This window comes from Ischnura elegans, chromosome X (genome assembly GCF_921293095.1).
Source record: "Ischnura elegans chromosome X, ioIscEleg1.1, whole genome shotgun sequence".
NCBI classification, from domain to species: domain Eukaryota; kingdom Metazoa; phylum Arthropoda; class Insecta; order Odonata; family Coenagrionidae; genus Ischnura; species Ischnura elegans.
Genome location: NC_060259.1, coordinates 99,490,073 through 99,508,538, shown reverse-complemented (window position 1 = coordinate 99,508,538; position 18,466 = coordinate 99,490,073).

Below are 18,466 nucleotides of genomic sequence, written 5' to 3'. Positions count from 1 at the left end.
ACAAAAGGAAATATTGAAAAAAGGAAATATTGACAAAAGGAAACATTGCAAAAACGAAATATTGAAAAAAGGAAGTATAGAAAGAAGGAAATATTGAAAAAAGGAAATATTGAGAAACGGAAATATTGATTGACAAAAGGAAATTTTGACAAAAGAAAATATTGGAATAAGGAAGTATAGAAAAAATGTAATATTGAAAAAAGGAAATACAGAAAGAAGGAAATATTGAGAAAAGGAAATATTGAAAAAGGGAAATATTGACAACAGGAAATATTGAAAAAATGAGATATTGAAAAAAGGAAATATTGAGAAAAAAAATATTGAAAATAGGAAATAATGACAAAAGGAAATATTGAAAAAAAGAAATATTGAAACAAGGAAATATTGAAAAAAGGAAATATTGACAAAAGGAAATATTAAAAAAAAAGAAATATTGAAAAAAGGAAATATAGAAAAAAGGAAATATTGAAAAAAAGAAGTATAGAAGAAGAAAATATTGAAAAAAGGAAGTATAGAAAGTAGGAAATATTGAAAAAAGGAAGTATAGAATAAAGGAAATATTGACAAAAGGAAATATTGACAAAAGAAAATATTGACAAAAGGAAATATTGACAAAAGGAAATATATAAAAAAGGAAATATTGAAAAAAGGAAGTAAAGAAAGAAGGAAATATTGAAAAAAGGAAGTATAGAAAGTAGGAAATATTGAAAAAAGGAAGTATAGAATAAAGGAAATATTGACAAAAGGAAATATTGACAAATGGAAATATTGACAAAAGGAAATATTGACAAAAGGAAGTATTGACAAAATGAAATATTGACAAAAGGAAATATTGACAAAAGGAAATATTGACAAAAGGAAATATTGACAAAAGGAAGTATAGAAAAGAGGAAATATTCAAAAAAGGAAATATTGAAAAAAGGATGTATAGAAAAGAGGAAATATTCAAAAAAGGAAATATTGAAAAAAGGAAATAATGACAAAAGGAAATATTGACAAAAGGAAATATTGTAAAAAGGAAATATTGAACAAAGGAAATATTAACAAAAGGAAATATTGACAAAAGGAAATATTGACAAACGGAAATATTGAAAAAAGGAAATATTGACAAAAGGAAATATTGTCATAATGAAATATTGACAAAAGGAAATATAGAAAAGAGGAAATATTCAAAAAAGGAAATATTGACAAAAGGAAGTATAGAAAAGAGGAAATATTCAAAAAAGGAAATATTGAAAAAAGGAAATATTGAAAATAGGAAATATTGACAAAAGGAAATATTGACAAAAGGAAATATTGAAAAAAGGAAATATTGACAAAAGGATATATTGACAAAAGGAAATATTGACAAAAGGAAATATTGACATATGGAAATATTGATAAAAGGAAATATTGACAAAAGGAAATATTGACAAAAGGATATATTTACAAAAGGAAATATTGAAAAAAGGAAATATTGACAAAAGGAAATATTGACAAAAGGAAGTATACAACAGAGGAAATATTCAAAAAAGGAAATATTGACAAAAGGAAATATTGACAAAAGGAAATATTGACAAAAAGAAATATAGAAAAAAGGAAATATTGACAAAAGGAAATATTGAAAAAAGGAAATATTGACAAGGGAAGTATAGAAAAGAGGAAATATTCAAAAATAGAAGTATTGAAAAAAGGAAATATTAACAAAAGAAAATATTGACAAAAGGAATTATTGAAAAACGGAAATATTGACAAAAGGAAATATTGACAAAAGGAAATTTTGACAAAAGGAAATATTGAAAAAAGGAAATATTGACAAAAGGAAATATTGAAAAAAGGAAATTATGACAAATGTAATTATTGACAAAAGGAAATATTGACAAAAGGAAGTATAGAAAAGAGGAATTATTCAAAAAATGAAATATTTAAAAAAGGAATTATTGACAAAAGAAATATTGAAAAAAGGAAATATTGAAAAAAGGAAATATATACAATAGGAAATATTCACAAATAGAAATATTCACAAAAGGAAATATTGAAAAAAGAAAGTATAGAAAAAAGGAAATATTGACAAAAGGAAATATTGAAAAAAGGAAGTATAGAAAAGAGAAATATTGACAAAAGGAAATGTTGCAAAAAGGAGGTATAGAAAAAAGGAAATATTGAAAAATGGAAATATTTAAAAAAGGAAATATTGAAAAAAGGCAATATAGAAAGAAGGAAATATTGAATAAAGGAAATATTGAGAAAAGGAAATATTGAAAAAAGGAAATATTGACAAAAGGAAATATTGACAAAAGGAAATATTGCAAAAAGGATGTATAGAAAAAAGGAAATGTTGAAAAAAGGAAGTATAGAAGGAAGGAAATATTGACAAAAGGAAATATTGAAAAAAGGAAATATTGACAAAAGGAAGTATAGAAAGAAGGAAATATTGTAAAAAGGAAGTATAGAAAGTAGGAAATATTGAAAAAAGGAAATATTGAAAAAAGGAAGTATAGAATAAAGGAAATATTGACAAAAGGAAATATTGACAAAAGGAAATATTGACAAAAGGAAATATTGACAAAAGGAAGTATTGACAAAAGGAAATATAGAAAAAAGGAAATATTGAAAAAAGGAATTATAGAAAGAAGGAAATATTGAAAAAAGGAAGTATAGAAAGTAGGAAATATTGAAAAAAGGAAGTATTGAAAAAAGGAAGTATAGAATAAAGGAAATATTGACAAAAGGAAATATTGACAAAAGGAAATATTGACAAAAGGAAATATTGACAAAAGGAAGTATTGACAAAAGGAAATATTGACAAAAGGAAATATTGACAAAAGGAAATATTGACAAAAGGAAATATTGAAAAAAGGAAATATTGTCAAAAAAAAATATTGACAAAAGGAAGTTTAGAAATGAAGAAATATTCAAAAAAGGAAATATTGACAAAAAGAAGTATAGAAAAGAGAAATATTGACAAAAGGAAATGTTGCAAAAAGGAAGTATAGAAAAAAGGAAATATTGAAAAATGGAAATATTGAAAAAAGGAAATATTGAAAGAAGGAAATATTGAAAAAAGGAAATATTGAGGAAAGGAAATATTGACAAAAGGAAATATAGACAAAAGGAAATATTGCAAAAAGGATGTATAGAAAAAAGGAAATATTGAAAAAAGGAAGTATAGAAGGAAGGAAATATTGACAAAAGGAAATATTGAAAAAAGGAAATATTGACAAAAGGAAACATTGCAAAAACGAAATATTGAAAAAAGGAAGTATAGAAAGAAGGAAATATTGAAAAAAGGAAATATTGAGAAACGGAAATATTGATTGACAAAAGGAAATTTTGACAAAAGAAAATATTGGAATAAGGAAGTATAGAAAAAATGTAATATTGAAAAAAGGAAATACAGAAAGAAGGAAATATTGAGAAAAGGAAATATTGAAAAAGGGAAATATTGACAACAGGAAATATTGAAAAAATGAGATATTGAAAGGAAATATTGAGAAAAAAAATATTGAAAATAGGAAATAATGACAAAAGGAAATATTGAAAAAAAGAAATATTGAAACAAGGAAATATTGAAAAAAGGAAATATTGACAAAAGGAAATATAAAAAAAAAAGAAATATTGAAAAAAGGAAATATAGAAAAAAGGAAATATTGAAAAAAAGAAGTATAGAAGAAGAAAATATTGAAAAAAGGAAGTATAGAAAGTAGGAAATATTGAAAAAAGGAAGTATAGAATAAAGGAAATATTGACAAAAGGAAATATTGACAAAAGAAAATATTGACAAAAGGAAATATTGACAAAAGGAAATATATAAAAAAGGAAATATTGAAAAAAGGAAGTAAAGAAAGAAGGAAATATTGAAAAAAGGAAGTATAGAAAGTAGGAAATATTGAAAAAAGGAAGTATAGAATAAAGGAAATATTGACAAAAGGAAATATTGACAAATGGAAATATTGACAAAAGGAAATATTGACAAAAGGAAGTATTGACAAAATGAAATATTGACAAAAGGAAATATTGACAAAAGGAAATATTGACAAAAGGAAATATTGACAAAAGGAAGTATAGAAAAGAGGAAATATTCAAAAAAGGAAATATTGAAAAAAGGATGTATAGAAAAGAGGAAATATTCAAAAAAGGAAATATTGAAAAAAGGAAATAATGACAAAAGGAAATATTGACAAAAGGAAATATTGTAAAAAGGAAATATTGAACAAAGGAAATATTAACAAAAGGAAATATTGACAAAAGGAAATATTGACAAACGGAAATATTGAAAAAAGGAAATATTGACAAAAGGAAATATTGTCATAATGAAATATTGACAAAAGGAAATATAGAAAAGAGGAAATATTCAAAAAAGGAAATATTGACAAAAGGAAGTATAGAAAAGAGGAAATATTCAAAAAAGGAAATATTGAAAAAAGGAAATATTGACAAAAGGAAATATTGAAAAAAGGAAATATTGAAAAAAGGAAATATTGAAATAAGGAAATATTGACAAAAGGAAATATTGACAAAAGGAAATGATGAAAAAAGGAAATATTGACAAAAGGAAATTCTGACAAAAGGAAATATTGAAAAAAGGAATATTAACAAAAGGAAAGATTAAAAAAAGGAAATATTGACAAAAGGAAATATTGACAAAAGGAAGTATAGAAAAGAGGAAATATTCGAAAAAGGAAATATTGACAAAAGGACGGATAGAAAAGAGAAAATATTCAAAAAAGGAAATATTGAAAATAGGAAATATTGACAAAAGGAAATATTGACAAAAGGAAATATTGAAAAAAGGAAATATTGACAAAAGGAAATATTGACAAAAGGAAATATTGACAAAAGGAAATATTGACATATGGAAATATTGATAAAAGGAAATATTGACAAAAGGAAATATTGACAAAAGGATATATTTACAAAAGGAAATATTGAAAAAAGGAAATATTGACAAAAGGAAATATTGACAAAAGGAAGTATACAACAGAGGAAATATTCAAAAAAGGAAATATTGACAAAAGGAAATATTGACAAAAGGAAATATTGACAAAAAGAAATATAGAAAAAAGGAAATATTGACAAAAGGAAATATTGAAAAAAGGAAATATTGACAAGGGAAGTATAGAAAAGAGGAAATATTCAAAAATAGAAGTATTGAAAAAAGGAAATATTAACAAAAGAAAATATTGACAAAAGGAATTATTGAAAAACGGAAATATTGACAAAAGGAAATATTGACAAAAGGAAATTTTGACAAAAGGAAATATTGAAAAAAGGAAATATTGACAAAAGGAAATATTGAAAAAAGGAAATTATGACAAATGTAATTATTGACAAAAGGAAATATTGACAAAAGGAAGTATAGAAAAGAGGAATTATTCAAAAAATGAAATATTTAAAAAAGGAATTATTGACAAAAGAAATATTGAAAAAAGGAAATATTGAAAAAAGGAAATATATACAATAGGAAATATTCACAAATAGAAATATTCACAAAAGGAAATATTGAAAAAAGAAAGTATAGAAAAAAGGAAATATTGACAAAAGGAAATATTGAAAAAAGGAAGTATAGAAAAGAGAAATATTGACAAAAGGAAATGTTGCAAAAAGGAAGTATAGAAAAAAGGAAATATTGAAAAATGGAAATATTTAAAAAAGGAAATATTGAAAAAAGGCAATATAGAAAGAAGGAAATATTGAATAAAGGAAATATTGAGAAAAGGAAATATTGAAAAAAGGAAATATTGACAAAAGGAAATATTGACAAAAGGAAATATTGCAAAAAGGATGTATAGAAAAAAGGAAATGTTGAAAAAAGGAAGTATAGAAGGAAGGAAATATTGACAAAAGGAAATATTGAAAAAAGGAAATATTGACAAAAGGAAGTATAGAAAGAAGGAAATATTGTAAAAAGGAAGTATAGAAAGTAGGAAATATTGAAAAAAGGAAATATTGAAAAAAGGAAGTATAGAATAAAGGAAATATTGACAAAAGGAAATATTGACAAAAGGAAATATTGACAAAAGGAAATATTGACAAAAGGAAGTATTGACAAAAGGAAATATTGACAAAAGGAAATATTGACAAAAGGAAATATTGACAAAAGGAAATATTGAAAAAAGGAAATATTGTCAAAAAAAAATATTGACAAAAGGAAGTTTAGAAATGAAGAAATATTCAAAAAAGGAAATATTGACAAAAAGAAGTATAGAAAAGAGAAATATTGACAAAAGGAAATGTTGCAAAAAGGAAGTATAGAAAAAAGGAAATATTGAAAAATGGAAACATTGAAAAAAGGAAATATTGAAAGAAGGAAATATTGAAAAAAGGAAATATTGAGGAAAGGAAATATTGACAAAAGGAAATATTGACAAAAGGAAATATTGAAAAAAGGAAATATTGACAAAAGGAAATATTGACATGATGAAATATTGACAAAAGGAAGTATAGAAAAGAGGAAATATTAAAAAAAAAAAAATTGACAAAGGGAAGTATAGAAAAGAGGAAATATTCAAAAAAGGAAATATTGAAAAAAGGAAATTTTGACAAAAGGAAATATTGAAAAAAGAAAAAATATTGAAAAAAGGAAATATTGAAATAAGGAAATGTTGACAAAAGGAAATATTGACAAAAGGAAATGATGAAAAAAGGAAATATTGACAAAAGGAAATATTGACAAAAGGAAATATTGAAAAAAGGAATATTAACAAAAGGAAATATTAAAAAAAGGAAATATTGACAAAAGGTAATATTGACAAAAGGAAGTATAGAAAAGAAGAAATATTCAAAAAAGGAAATATTGACAAAAGGACGTATAGAAAAGAGAAAATATTCAAAAAAGGAAATATTGAAAATAGGAAATATTGACAAAAGGAAATATTGACAAAAGGAAATATTAAAAAAGGAAATATTGACAAAAGGATATATTGACAAAAGGAACTATTGACTAAAGGAAATATTGACATAAGGAAATATTGATAAAAGGAAATATTGACAAAAGGAAATATTAACAAAAGAATATATTTACAAAAGGAAATATGAAAAAAGGAAATATTGACAAAAGGAAATATTGACAAAAGGAAGTATAGAAAAGACGAAATATTCAAAAAAGGAAATATTAACAAAAGGAAATATTGACAAAAGGAAATTTTGACAAAAAGAAATATTGAAAAAAGGAAATATTGACAAAAGGAAGTATAGAATAAAGGAAATATTGACAAAAGGAAATATTGAAAAAAGGAAGTATAGAAAAAAATAAATATTGACAAAAGGAAATGTTGCAAAAAGGAAGTCTAGAAAAAAGGAAATATTGAAAAATGGAAATATTGAAAAAAGGAAATATTGAAAAAAGGAAATATAGAAAGAAGGAAATATTGAAAAAAGGAAATTTTGAGAAAAGGAAATATTGAAAAAATGAAATATTGACAAAAGGAAATATTGACAAAAGGTAATATTGCAGAAAGGATGTATAGAAAAAAGGAAATATTGAAAAAAGGAAGTATAGAGAGAAGGAAATATTGAATAAAGGAAATTTTGAGAAACGGAAATATTGACAAAAGGAAGTTTTGACAAAAGGAAATATTGTAATAAGGAAGTATAGAAAAAATGTAATATTGAAAAAAGGAAGTATAGAAAGAAGGAAATATTGAGAAAAGGAAATATTGAAAAAAAGAAATATTGACAAAAGGAAATATTGAGAAAAAAAATATTGAAGATAGGAAATGTTGACAAAAGGAAATATTGAATAAAGGAAATATTGACAAAAGTAAATATTAAAAAAAGGAATTATTGAAAAAAGAAGTATAGAAAATCGGAAATATTGAAAAAAGGAAGTATAGAAAGTAGGAAATATTGAAAAAAGGAAATATTGAAAAAAGGAAGTATAGAATAAAGGAAATATTGACAAAAGGAAATATTGACAAAAGGAAATATAGAAAAAAGGAAATATTGAAAAAAGGAAGTATAGAAAGAAGGAAATATTGAAAAAAGGAAGTATAGAAAGTAGGAAATATTGAAAAAAGGAAATATTGAAAAAAGGAAGTATAGAATAAAGGAAATATTGACAAAAGGAAATATTGACAAAAGGAAATATTGACAAAAGGAAATATTGACAAAAGGAAGTATTGACAAAAGGAAATATTGACAAAAGGAAATATTGACAAAAGGAAATATTGACAAAAGGAAATATTGAAAAAAGGAAATATTGTCAAAAAAAAATATTGACAAAAGGAAGTTTAGAAATGAAGAAATATTCAAAAAAGGAAATATTGACAAAAAGAAGTATAGAAAAGAGAAATATTGACAAAAGGAAATGTTGCAAAAAGGAAGTATAGAAAAAAGGAAATATTGAAAAATGGAAATATTGAAAAAAGGAAATATTGAAAGAAGGAAATATTGAAAAAAGGAAATATTGAGGAAAGGAAATATTGACAAAAGGAAATATTGACAAAAGGAAATATTGCAAAAAGGATGTATAGAAAAAAGGAAATATTGAAAAAAGGAAGTATAGAAGGAAGGAAATATTGACAAAAGGAAATATTGAAAAAAGGAAATATTGACAAAAGGAAACATTGCAAAAACGAAATATTGAAAAAAAGGAAGTATAGAAAGAAGGAAATATTGAAAAAAGGAAATATTGAGAAACGGAAATATTGATTGACAAAAGGAAATTTTGACAAAAGAAAATATTGGAATAAGGAAGTATAGAAAAAATGTAATATTGAAAAAAGGAAATATAGAAAGAAGGAAATATTGAGAAAAGGAAATATTGAAAAAGGGAAATATTGACAACAGGAAATATTGAAAAAATGAGATATTGAAAAAAGGAAATATTGAGAAAAAAAATATTGAAAATAGGAAATAATGACAAAAGGAAATATTGAAAAAAAGAAATATTGAAACAAGGAAATATTGAAAAAAGGAAATATTGACAAAAGGAAATATTAAAAAAAAAGAAATATTGAAAAAAGGAAATATAGAAAAAAGGAAATATTGAAAAAAAGAAGTATAGAAGAAGAAAATATTGAAAAAAGGAAGTATATAAAGTAGGAAATATTGAAAAAAGGAAGTATAGAATAAAGGAAATATTGACAAAAGGAAATATTGACAAAAGAAAATATTGACAAAAGGAAATATTGACAAAAGGAAATATATAAAAAAGGAAATATTGAAAAAAGGAAGTAAAGAAAGAAGGAAATATTGAAAAAAGGAAGTATAGAAAGTAGGAAATATTGAAAAAAGGAAGTATAGAATAAAGGAAATATTGACAAAAGGAAATATTGACAAAAGGAAATATTGACAAAAGGAAATATTGACAAAAGGAAGTATTGACAAAATGAAATATTGACAAAAGGAAATATTGACAAAAGGAAATATTGACAAAAGGGAATATTGACAAAAGGAAATATTGAAAAAAGGAAATATTGACAAAAGGAAGTATAGAAAAGAGGAAATATTCAAAAAAGGAAATATTGAAAAAAGAAAATAATGACAAAAGGAAATATTGACAAAAGGAAGTTTAGAAATGAAGAAATATTCAAAAAAGGAAATATTGACAAAAGGAAGTATAGAAAAGAGGAAATATTCAAAAAAGGAAATATTGAAAAAAGGATGTATAGAAAAGAGGAAATATTCAAAAAAGGAAATATTGAAAAAAGGAAATAATGACAAAAGGAAATATTGACAAAAGGAAATATTGTAAAAAGGAAATATTGAACAAAGGAAATATTAACAAAAGGAAATATTGACAAAAGGAAATATTGACAAACGGAAATATTGAAAAAAGGAAATATTGACAAAAGGAAATATTGTCATAATGAAATATTGACAAAAGGAAATATAGAAAAGAGGAAATATTCAAAAAAGGAAATATTGACAAAAGGAAGTATAGAAAAGAGGAAATATTCAAAAAAGGAAATATTGAAAAAAGGAAATATTGACAAAAGGAAATATTGAAAAAAGGAAATATTGAAAAAAGGAAATATTGAAATAAGGAAATATTGACAAAAGGAAATATTGACAAAAGGAAATGATGAAAAAAGGAAATATTGACAAAAGGAAATTCTGACAAAAGGAAATATTGAAAAAATGGAATATTAACAAAAGGAAAGATTAAAAAATGGAAATATTGACAAAAGGAAATATTGACAAAAGGAAGTATAGAAAAGAGGAAATATTCGAAAAAGGAAATATTGACAAAAGGACGTTTAGAAAGGAGGAAATATTCAAAAAAGGAAATATTGAAAATAGGAAATATTGACAATAGGAAATATTGACAAAAGGAAATATTGAAAAAAGGAAATATTGACAAAAGGATATATTGACAAAACGAAATATTGACAAAAGGAAATATTGACATATGGAAATATTGATAAAAGGAAATATTGACAAAAGGAAATATTGACAAAAGGATATATTTACAAAAGGAAATATTGAAAAAAGGAAATATTGACAAAAGGAAATATTGACAAAAGAAAGTATACAACAGAGGAAATATTCAAAAAAGGAAATATTGACAAAAGGAAATATTGACAAAAGGAAATATTGACAAAAAGAAATATAGAAAAAAGGAAATATTGACAAAAGGAAATATTGAAAAAAGGAAATATTGACAAGGGAAGTATAGAAAAGAGGAAATATTCAAAAATAGAAGTATTGAAAAAAGGAAATATTAACAAAAGAAAATATTGACAAAAGGAATTATTGAAAAACGGAAATATTGACAAAAGGAAATATTGACAAAAGGAAATTTTGACAAAAGGAAATATTGAAAAAAGGAAATATTGACAAAAGGAAATATTGAAAAAAGGAAATTATGACAAATGTTATTATTGACAAAAGGAAATATTGACAAAAGGAAGTATAGAAAAGAGGAATTATTCACAAAAGGAAATATTTAAAAAAGGAATTATTGACAAAAGAAATATTGAAAAAAGGAAATATTGAAAAAAGGAAATATATACAATAGGAAATATTCACAAATAGAAATATTCACAAAAGGAAATATTGAAAAAAGAAAGTATAGAAAAAAGGAAATATTGACAAAAGGAAATATTGAAAAAAGGAAGTATAGAAAAGAGAAATATTGACAAAAGGAAATGTTGCAAAAAGGAAGTATAGAAAAAAGGAAATATTGAAAAATGGAAATATTTAAAAAAGGAAATATTGAAAAAAGGCAATATAGAAAGAAGGAAATATTGAATAAAGGAAATATTGAGAAAAGGAAATATTGAAAAAAGGAAATATTGACAAAAGGAAATATTGACAAAAGGAAATATTGCAAAAAGGATGTATAGAAAAAAGGAAATATTGAAAAAAGGAAGTATAGAAGGAAGGAAATATTGACAAAAGGAAATATTGAAAAAAGGAAATATTGACAAAAGGAAGTATAGAAAGAAGGAAATATTGAAAAAAGGAAATATTGAGAAACGGAAATATTGACAAAAGGAAATTTTGACAAAAGAAAATATTGTAATAAGGAAGTATAGAAAAAATGTAATATTGAAAAAAGGAAATATATAAAGAAGGAAATATTGAGAAAAGAAAATATTGAAAAAAAGAAATATTGACAAAAGGAAATATTGAAAAAATGAGATATTGAAAAAAGGAAATATTGAGAAAAAAAATATTGAAAATAGGAAATAATGACAAAAGGAAATATCGAAAAAAAGAAATATTGAAACAAGGAAATATTGAAAAAAGGAAATATTGACAAAAGGAAATATTAAAAAAAAGGAAATAATGAAAAAAGGAAATATAGAAAAAAGGAAATATTGAAAAAAAGAAGTATAGAAGAAGAAAATATTGAAAAAAGGAAGTATAGAAAGTAGGAAATATTGAAAAAAGGAAGTATAGAATAAAGGAAATATTGACAAAAGGAAATATTGACAAAAGAAAATATTGACAAAAGGAAATATTGACAGAAGGAAATATAGACAAAAGGAAATATTGACAAAAGGAAATATTGACAAAAGGAAATATTGACAAAAGGAAATATTGAAAAAAGGAAATATTGACAAAAGAAAATATTGACAAAAGGAAGTATAGAAAAAAGGAAGTATAGAAAAGAGGAAATATACAAAAAAGGAAATATTGATAAAAGGAAGTATAGAAAAGAGGAAATATTCAAAAAAGGAAATATTGAAAAGAAGAAATATTCAAAAAAGGAAATATTGAAAAAAGGAAATATTGACAAAAGGAAATATTGACAAAAGGAAGTTTAGAAATGAAGGAATATTCAAAAAAGGAAATATTGACAAAAGGAAAAATAGAAAAGAGGAAATATTCACAAAAGGAAATATTGAAAAAAGGAAATAATGACAAAAGGAAATATTGAAAAAAGGAAATATTGAAAAAAGGATATATTGACAAAAGGAAATATTGACAAAAGGAAATTTTCAGAAAAGGAAATATTGACAAAAGGAAATATTGAAAGAAGGAAATATTGACAAAAAGAAATATTGACAAAAGGAAGTATAGAAAAAAGGAAATATTGATAAAATGAAATATTGACAAAAAGAAGTATAGAAAAGAGGAAATATTCAAAAAAGGAAATATTGAAAAAAGTAAATATTGACAAAAGTAAATATTGACAGAAGGAAATATTGAAAAAAGGATGTATTGAAAAAAGGAAATATTGATAAAAGGAAATATTGAGAAAAGGAAATATTGAAAAAAGGAAATATTGACAAAAGGTAACATTGACAAAAGGAAATATTGAAAAAAGGATACATTGAAAAAAGGAAATATTGATAAAAGGAAATATTGAGAAAAGGAAATATTGAAAAAAGGAAATATTGACAAAAGGAAATATTAACAAAAGGAAATATTGAAAAAAGGAAATATTGACAAAAGGAAATATTGACAAAAGGAAGTTTAGAAATGAAGAAATATTCAAAAAAGGAAATATTGACAAAAGGAAGTATAGAAAAGAGGAAATATTCAAATAAGGAAATATTGATAAAAGGAAATAATGACAAAAGGAAATATTGACAAAAGGAAGTTTAGAAATTAAGAAATATTCAAAAAAGGAAATATTGACAAAAGGAAGTATAGAAAAGAGGAAATATTCAAAAAAGGAAATATTGAAAAAAGGATGTATAGAAAAGAGGAAATATTCAAAAAAGGAAATATTGAAAAAAGGAAATAATGAGAAAAGGAAATATTGACAAAAAAAATATTGAAAAAAGGAAATATTGAACAAAGGAAATATTAACAAAAGGAAATATTGACAAAAGGAAATATTGACAAAAGGAAATATTGAAAAAAGGAAATATTGACAAAAGGAAATATTGACATAATGAAATATTGACAAAATGAAGTATAGAAAAGAGGAAATATTAAAAAAAGGAAATATTTACAAAAGGAAGTATAGAAAAGAGGAAACATTCAAAAAAGGAAATATTGAAAAAAGGAAATATTGACAAAAGGAAATATTGAAAAAAGGAAATATTGAAAAAAGGAAATATTGAAATAAGGAAATAATGACAATAGGAAATATTGACAAAAGGAAATGATGAAAAAAGGAAATATTGACAAAAGGAAATATTGACAAAAGGAAATATTGAAAAAAGGAATATTAACAAAAGGAAATATTAAAAAAAGGAAATATTGACAAAAGGAAATATTGACAAAAGGAAGTATAGAAAAGAGGAAATATTCAAAAAAGGAAATATTGACAAAAGGACGTATAGAAAGGAGGAAATATTCAAAAAAGGAAATATTGAAAAAAGGAAATATTGACAAAAGGAAATATTGACAAAAGGAAATATTGAAAAAAGGAAATATTGACAAAAGGATATATTGACAAAAGGAAATATTGACAAAAGGAAATATTGACATAAGGAAATATTGATAAAAGGAAATATTGACAAAAGGAAATATTGACAAAAGAATATATTTACAAAAGGAAATATTGAAAAAAGGAAATATTGACAAAAGGAAATATTGACAAAAGGAAGTATAGAAAAGAGGAAATATTCAAAAAAGGAAATATTGACAAAAAGAAATTTTGACAAAAGTAAATATTGACAAAAAGAAATATTGAAAAAAGGAAATATTGACAAAAGGAAATATTGAAAAAAGAAAATATTGACAAGGGAAGTATAGAAAAGAGGAAATATTCAAATATAGAAATATAGAAAAAAGGAAATATTAACAAAAGAAAATATTGACAAAAAGAATTATTGAAAAAAGGAAATATTGACAAAAGGAAATATTGACAAAAGGAAATATTGACAAAAGGAAATATTGACAAAAGGAAATATTGAAAAAAGGAAATATCGACAAAACGAAATATTGAAAAAAGGAAATTATGACAAATGTAATTATTGACAAAAGGAAATATTGACAAAAGGAAGTATAGAAAAGAGGAAATATTCAAAAAAGGAAATATTTAAAAAAGGAAATATTGACAAAAGAAATATTGAAAAAAGGAAATATTGAAAAAAGGAAATATTGAAAAAAAAAGTATAGAAAAAAAAAGTAAATATTGACAAAAGGAAATAGTGAAAAAAGGAAGTATAGAAAAGAGAAATATTGACAAAAGGAAATGTTGCAAAAAGGAAGTATAGAAAAAAGGAAAAATATTGAAAAATGGAAATATTGAAAAAAGGAAATATTGAAAAAAGGAAATATAGAAAGAAGGAAATATTGAAAAAAGGAAATATTGAGAAAAGGAAATATTGAAAAAAGGAAATATTGAGAAACGGAAATATTGACAAAGGGAAATTTTGACTAAAGAAAATATTGTAATAAGGAAGTATAGAAAAAATGTAATATTGAAAAAAGGAAATATAGAAAGAAGGAAATATTGAGAAAAGGAAATATTGAAAAAAAGGAATATTGACAAAAGGAAATATTGAAAAAATGAGATATTGAAAAAAGGAAATATTGAGAAAAAAAATATTGAAAATAGGAAATAATGACAAAAGGAAATATTGAAAAAAAGAAATATTGAAACAAGGAAATATTGAAAAAAGGAAATATTGACAAAAGGAAATATAAAAAAAAAGGAAATATTGAAAAAAGGAAATATAGAAAAAAGGAAATATTGAAAAAAAGAAGTATAGAAAGAAGGAAATATTGAAAAAAGGAAGTATAGAAAGTAGGAAATATTGAAAAAAGGAAATATTGAAAAAAGGAAGTATAGAATAAAGGAAATATTGACAAAAGGAAATATTGACAAAAGAAAATATTGACAAAAGGAAATATTGACAAAAGGAAATATTGACAAAAAGAAATATTGACAAAAGGAAATAATGACAAAAGGAAATATTGACAAAAGGAAGTATAGAAAAAAGGAAGTATAGAAAAGAGGAAATATCCAAAAAACGAAATATTGCAAAAAGGAAGTATAGAAAAGAGGAAATATTCAAAAAAGGAAATATTGAAAAGAGGAAATATTCAAAAAAGGAAATATTGAAAAAAGGAAATATTGACAAAAGGAAATATTGACAATAGGAAATATTGAAAAAAAGAAATATTTACAAAAGGAAATATTGACAAAAGGAAGTTTAGAAATGAAGAAATATTCAAAAAACGAAATATTGACAAAAGGAAAAATAGAAAAGAGGAAATATTCACAAAAGGAAACATTGAAAAAAGGAAATAATGACAAAAGGAAATATTGACAAAAGGGAATATTGAAAAAAGGAAATATTGACAAAAGGAAATATTGACAAAAGGAAATTTTAAGAAAAGGAAATATTGACAAAAGGAAATATTGAAAGAAGGAAATATTGACAAAAGGTGATATTGACAAAAGGAAATATTGACAAAAGGAAATATTGAGAAATGGAAATATTGACAAAAGGCATTATTGACAAAAGGAAGTATAGAAAAGAGGAAATATTGATAAAAGGAAATATTGACAAAAAGAAGTATAGAAAAGAGGGAATATTCAAAAAAGGAAATATTGAAAAAAGTAAATATTGACCAAAGGAAATATTGACAAAAGGAAATATTGAAAAAAGGATGTATTGAAAAAAGGAAATATTGATAAAAGGAAATATTGAGAAAAGGAAATATTGAAAAAAGGAAATATTGACAAAAGGAAATATTGACAAAAGGAAATATTGAAAAAAGGATATATTGAAAAAAGGATATATTGATAAAAGGAAATTTTGAGAAAAGGAAATATTGAAAAAAGGAAATATTGACAAAAGGAAATATTGACAAAAGGAAATATTTAAAAAAGGAAATATTGAAAAAAGGAAGTAAAGAAAGAAGGAAATATTGAAAAAAGGAAGTATAGAAAGTAGGAAATATTGAAAAAAGGAAGTATAGAATAAAGGAAATATTGACAAAAGGAAATATTGACAAAAGGAAATATTGACAAAAGGAAATATTGACAAAAGGAAGTATTGACAAAATGAAATATTGACAAAAGGAAATATTGACAAAAGGAAATATTGACAAAAGGGAATATTGACAAAAGGAAATATTGAAAAAAGGAAATATTGACAAAAGGAAGTATAGAAAAGAGGAAATATTAAAAAAAAAAAATATTGAAAAAAGAAAATAATGACAAAAGGAAATATTGACAAAAGGAAGTTTAGAAATGAAGAAATATTCAAAAAAGGAAATATTGACAAAAGGAAGTATAGAAAAGAGGAAATATTCAAAAAAGGAAATATTGAAAAAAGGATGTATAGAAAAGAGGAAATATTCAAAAAAGGAAATATTGAAAAAAGGAAATAATGACAAAAGGAAATATTGACAAAAGGAAATATTGTAAAAAGGAAATATTGAACAAAGGAAATATTAACAAAAGGAAATATTGACAAAAGGAAATATTGACAAACGGAAATATTGAAAAAAGGAAATATTGACAAAAGGAAATATTGTCATAATGAAATATTGACAAAAGGAAATATAGAAAAGAGGAAATATTCAAAAAAGGAAATATTGACAAAAGGAAGTATAGAAAAGAGGAAATATTCAAAAAAGGAAATATTGAAAAAAGGAAATATTGACAAAAGGAAATATTGAAAAAAGGAAATATAGAAAAAAGGAAATATTCAAAAAAGGAAATATTGACAAAAGGAAATATTGACAAAAGGAAATGATGAAAAAAGGAAATATTGACAAAAGGAAATTCTGACAAAAGGAAATATTGAAAAAATGGAATATTAACAAAAGGAAAGATTAAAAAATGGAAATATTGACAAAAGGAAATATTGACAAAAGGAAGTATAGAAAAGAGGAAATATTCGAAAAAGGAAATATTGACAAAAGGACGGATAGAAAGGAGGAAATATTCAAAAAAGGAAATATTGAAAATAGGAAATATTGACAAAAGGAAATATTGACAAAAGGAAATATTGAAAAAAGGAAATATTGACAAAAGGATATATTGACAAAAGGAAATATTGACAAAAGGAAATATTGACATATGGAAATATTGATAAAAGGAAATATTGACAAAAGGAAATATTGACAAAAGGATATATTTACAAAAGGAAATATTGAAAAAAGGAAATATTGACAAAAGGAAATATTGACAAAAGAAAGTATACAACAGAGGAAATATTCAAAAAAGGAAATATTGACAAAAGGAAATATTGACAAAAGGAAATATTGACAAAAAGAAATATAGAAAAAAGGAAATATTGACAAAAGGAAATATTGAAAAAAGGAAATATTGACAAGGGAAGTATAGAAAAGAGGAAATATTCAAAAATAGAAGTATTGAAAAAAGGAAATATTAACAAAAGAAAATATTGACAAAAGGAATTATTGAAAAACGGAAATATTGACAAAAGGAAATATTGACAAAAGGAAATTTTGACAAAAGGAAATATTGAAAAAAGGAAATATTGACAAAAGGAAATATTGAAAAAAGGAAATTATGACAAATGTTATTATTGACAAAAGGAAATATTGACAAAAGGAAGTATAGAAAAGAGGAATTATTCACAAAAGGAAATATTTAAAAAAGGAATTATTGACAAAAGAAATATTGAAAAAAGGAAATATTGAAAAAAGGAAATATATACAATAGGAAATATTCACAAATAGAAATATTCACAAAAGGAAATATTGAAAAAAGAAAGTATAGAAAAAAGGAAATATTGACAAAAGGAAATATTGAAAAAAGGAAGTATAGAAAAGAGAAATATTGACAAAAGGAAATGTTGCAAAAAGGAAGTATAGAAAAAAGGAAATATTGAAAAATGGAAATATTTAAAAAAGGAAATATTGAAAAAAGGCAATATAGAAAGAAGGAAATATTGAATAAAGGAAATATTGAGAAAAGGAAATATTGAAAAAAGGAAATATTGACAAAAGGAAATATTGACAAAAGGAAATATTGCAAAAAGGATGTATAGAAAAAAGGAAATATTGAAAAAAGGAAGTATAGAAGGAAGGAAATATTGACAAAAGGAAATATTGAAAAAAGGAAATATTGACAAAAGGAAGTATAGAAAGAAGGAAATATTGAAAAAAGGAAATATTGAGAAACGGAAATATTGACAAAAGGAAATTTTGA